We start from the raw sequence: 4,995 nt of genomic DNA on the forward strand, positions 1-4,995 counted from the left end.
TACCTGCAGCACGACAGAAAATGTTCACAGTTAAAATGTTCATCTTGCAATGTCGGACTTTGTCTCAAACACGACAAAAATTGTTTTGCAACGTTCCGTGCAAAACAATAGGAAGAATAGGAAGAAAGAAGTGCTACCTGGTTTTTATTTCTCATTTAATTTTTTGTTACGCTATGTTCCTGCTGGTATCTTGAGAATACCACAAATTTCACAAAAATCTTGATTTTTTTTATTTTAATTAAAATCGGGCTTTAAATGGTTAAGGGTTGTCACTCCCGAAGGTAACACTAATTTGCTTTACACTGATGATAATAATGCTCTAAAATGCAATTAAACCTTGATATAAATGAGAATAAAGTCGATCCTCCGACTTTAGAGGTCCTAAGATAACCTAAATAACAACAATGCATCAGGAAATAATGACTTTTTTAAAGAAGTTCTGGACGAATATCAAAGTGAATTCTGTTCCTGGAAAAAACGGGAATTTAACTTCAACACCTTCCTGTTTGTAGATCGCAAACCAGCGTATGGTATCATAAAATTAAACAAGTCATGTTAATTATTATACCGCTTCAGAATTTCTGTTAAACTGATAAGGTTGTTAAAAATACCAATGTCAAACATCATATGTCAAGTAAAAATTTGAAATAGCTATTCTGAATAATTTAACACTAAACCCTATTCATTCTACAAATTCCCAATCGTCAATAGAACCACGTGTAAGCCAAACAGGGTCGTACTGATGTACGACCTATGTATCATATGATTTTTAAAAATATTTACTTTTGAAACTGTTAGTGTAAGAATTTCTTGAAAATTAATCATTATATCACAATTAAACTAAACTCTAAAAAAGAACACGACCAGTAAATATCTTAACAATAACTATAACATAAATATAACACAATATATTAACTTAAAAATCAACACGATACAATTTGAATTTAAAATGATGGCAAGTTGGGATCTGTAACATGAGAATCTGTCTAATAAATTATATTTAATAGCCTCTTGACGAATGAGACGGCGAATATCAACACGTGCTCATGTTTACTGATGGGAATTTGGTAAATGAATAAACTTTAACAGACAAGTGAAGCAGAGATATATGCCGGTGCGACTCCTTTTTAACATTGGGCTAGAGTAATTTATAAGAGATGCGGAACTGAACAGCCGAGGTACAATATTTAATAAATCCAGATAGGTATATCCAGACTTTGACCCATGTAGATGATTTGGAACTTGCTGCACGCACGACTTGTAACTCGAAGGATATGTTCGCTGCACTCTCAAATGCTGCAGATAATATGGGTCTAATTTTTATGAAAAAAAAAAGCTCATTGCCTCAGACTACAGAATCAGAAACATGGGATAAAACTTTACCGATGGTAGCTATAATTTTGAAGTGGTTACCTGGGAAGCATGGTAAACCATACGAATATATTATCGGAAGAGATAAACCGAAGAATAAGGCTTTCAAAAATAAGCTATTATGGACCTATAAAACCTCTTAGAAGCCATTGTCTAACAAGAGAAACAAAGATCATGGTATACAGAAGCTTAATATTCTTTCTCTTCGCGTGCCATATCAGAATTATCCGACGTTGGCGATCACCATTGCGAAAGCTTCTCGATCTTCTGCAATATGGAATAATTGTCCTGCATTTGATATCTGAGTCCATTCACGAATGTTTTTTAACCAAGAAACTTGTTTTCTTCCTACACCTCTACGGCCCTCTATTTTACCTTTAAGGATCAGTTGTAATATTTTGTATCGACTTCCCCTTCCTATATGTCCCAGATGAGACATATAAGGTATCTTCAGCATTCGTCTATGAACCTACATTTCCAATGCTTCAATTTTGTCCTTGATCGATACTTTTAGCGTCCACACTGCTGCACTATACAAAAGTACGTACTTCATTTTCATAAAAGTAGCTTTAGTCATTGCTATTCTACGTTTTATTACTATGTCTGGATCTAGTTGGTCCGTTATCACAGTTAATACTTCCAGTCTAATACACGAATTTGAGACATAGGTGCTTTCTAATACAGACTAGTAATAATCGAAGGAAAATTGCTCAAAAAAATATTTATCCCAATAAATGATAATGAAACTTGATCCCGACGATATAATTTCGAGCTATACAATAAATACAACTAAATATAAACCTGTGAGAACTAGATGAAGATGTTTAAAATGAAATATTTTCTTCCAATAAATCTATCACACATTTTATTAACTGCCAATAGAAACACCTTAGAACTTCTAGTAAATTTTATTAAAGAAGTAAAAATAGAAATTTAAAGCAGCATAACCCACAACTTTGTATTCATATTATAAGAAAAGTTCTGTATACAACTTTCTGTGGCAAATGGACTCGATTCCGTGCCATTATCTTTCCACACACACACATAGATGAAGAGGTAGAACAAGGTTAATATGGATGGATGGTGTTGACAAGAATGACAGAAATATCGGTGTGGCAAACTTGCATAAGCTGCAAATGGAGAAATAGGCTTGGGTAGGTCGAGGGTCAACTAGGACATTAAAATGATGATGATGATAATAATAAAATAATTGAAGAAAATTTTTGGTGTCATTTTGGAAATAAACTTTTTTTGAATGTATTTAAAAAAAATACACATCAATCAGTAAAAAAGTATCAACTAAAAAAATTTTTTTCCATAGCTAATGTTAAAGTGTTGCTATAACAACTGTTTGGAGTAGATAAAGTATCACTTTAACGGCAAGGGTAGATAAAGTGACACTTTAACAGCAAGAGTAGATAAAATGTTTTAACTTTTTTTTATTCAATAAAATTTACAAATTCAAACACATTAAGGATTAAAAACAACTGAAATTTTACAATTAACATTATTAGAAATATCTATTTTTGGAGCATCACAAGCCTATTTAAAAATATATTTTTCTTTGATGGATATATATTAAGCTTAAATAAGAAAGAAGAACTACAAAAACGATTAAAGATCGATTAAAGGATAGTAATAATAATGATAGAATCGTAAACTCAATAGAATAATACTACAACTCACATTATCAAAAGACTTGACATAATATTCTCCACCAAGATGAATTCAAATTGGTTAGGATAAACAGTAAATAGTTGAAAAAGGAAGTAATACCTTAGTTTAAACAGTTATTATAAGAGCATTGTCGAACTCCCAAATATTTTTTAGTTTGCTTGTATATAACCAATAATTAAATTGGAGAATTAAGAAATAAAAAAACAAAATTACTAAAAATTGTTAAATTTATTAGTTTCTTTTCAAATTCTGTTAAATTTACAATAATTACACTAAATTATCAGTCACAACATGAAAAAAATCACTGTTCGCTATTAGATACTTTAACTTGACTGGCTTCAGAACTTGCATCTTCTATTTTTTCTTGTTTTTCAACATTTTCGAGTTTCTTTTGATCAGATTTTTCTTCACGTCCTTCGTTACTTTCAATTTTTACTGCATTTCCTTCCAGTTTACGGAATTGCGGAAGTTCTAGTACACTTTTAGCTATCACTGGACTGGTAACAACTTGTGTAATCGGAGCGGAGTAAGCGGTGAATCCGGGATAATACAGTGAATTGTAGCCATATATATTGTTGATTCCGTAGGAATACGAAAAGGAAGATGAAGGAGCGGCTCTTAGGGCAAAAGTTGGTGATACGAATGATTTTATCGCTACTCCGGGTGTGGCATATACTGAAGATCTGAAAAAGACTACATTATTAATTCTTTGAAATATAAACAAGTGGAATATGAGAATAGAAGAAGAAATTTGACAGTGACAAATATCACATAATTTTTAAAACAAAAAACATTTTAACAAATTTTTGAAGAAAATAAAACAGAAAAGGAATGAGAAACATGGAAAAAGAAGTGAGACTGACAAAATATTTATATCAATGGTACAGGAAGCTCAGATAGCTAGAATTTTATCAAAACGTTACAAAGACAATTGTAATAACACCTATAAATATAACACAATGAGAAAAACATTATCCAAAATTTTTAGAACAGACTGCAGAGGAATTTACCTCGCTTTATACCACAAATAATATATTTCTGCAGGTTCTCCAATTAAAATAGAAAATAAATGGTTGACAGATTTAGATGAATCCTTAAACGGAAAAGCATTCGTTCAGCAGCAGCTGCAGCAAAATGATAGTGATTTAATAATACTTTTTAAACTTTTTAAATCATACCAATACATTACTATAATTTATAATTGTTAAAATATATCTTAAATTTATTAAGCGCCTACGTACTTACCCATAAGCTAAGAGCGGAATAGGAGAAACAGGAATTGATGATGTTATTGCAAGAGGTTGTCCTTCAGATTTTAGAGCAACGTCGGTTTTAATAGCAGGTATTTCTACCGAGTTTCTATCTTCAGCTTTAATTTCATCTTGGCCAGCACGGCTCTAAAATATAGGATAAAATGTTTTAAAGGTTTAATGAAATATGTTCTAAGTTTTAGAGAAAATTTTATTAAAAATCAAATTGATTACGTCTTTAGAAAACAAAGATATCATAACGCAATACAAGCAAGTGGTTAAAGTATATTTTTTATTTTTTTTAAATACATGTATATATATATATATATATATATATATATATACATATATATATATATATATATATATATATATATATATATATATATATATATATATATATATATATATATATATATATATATATATATATATATATCTATAAACAAACAACACAGTTTATTAGGGCTACAGTCAGAAAGTTTTTCCGGGATTTTACAGAAACACTCTTTTGACTTTTGGTTTAGCTTTCGGAATTGTTTTATTCCTTCTTCAAGACAATGTAATGTGAATAATGTGTAAATATTTACAATATATCACAAATTGTCAGTGCAACTTACTAGTCGTTGGGATTATTTATATAAAGCTATGACACTCAACATTAATAACACACATATAAAATATAACATATAAAATA

At 30.1% G+C, this 4,995-nt stretch overlaps 1 long non-coding RNA gene across 1 annotated transcript; it reads right to left on the bottom strand.

Annotated features, from left to right (window-relative positions):
• Window positions 1-3,257: 3,257 nt before the first annotated feature.
• On the bottom strand, window positions 3,258-4,449 carry LOC140431739 (uncharacterized). The gene is made up of 2 exons (XR_011949717.1): window positions 4,294-4,449; window positions 3,258-3,731 (listed from the first exon to the last, which is right to left on the bottom strand). It is a non-coding gene; the product is annotated as an uncharacterized lncRNA (long non-coding RNA).
• Window positions 4,450-4,995: the final 546 nt, after the last annotated feature.

This window comes from Diabrotica undecimpunctata, unplaced genomic scaffold (genome assembly GCF_040954645.1).
Source record: "Diabrotica undecimpunctata isolate CICGRU unplaced genomic scaffold, icDiaUnde3 ctg00001817.1, whole genome shotgun sequence".
Classification (NCBI taxonomy): domain Eukaryota; kingdom Metazoa; phylum Arthropoda; class Insecta; order Coleoptera; family Chrysomelidae; genus Diabrotica; species Diabrotica undecimpunctata.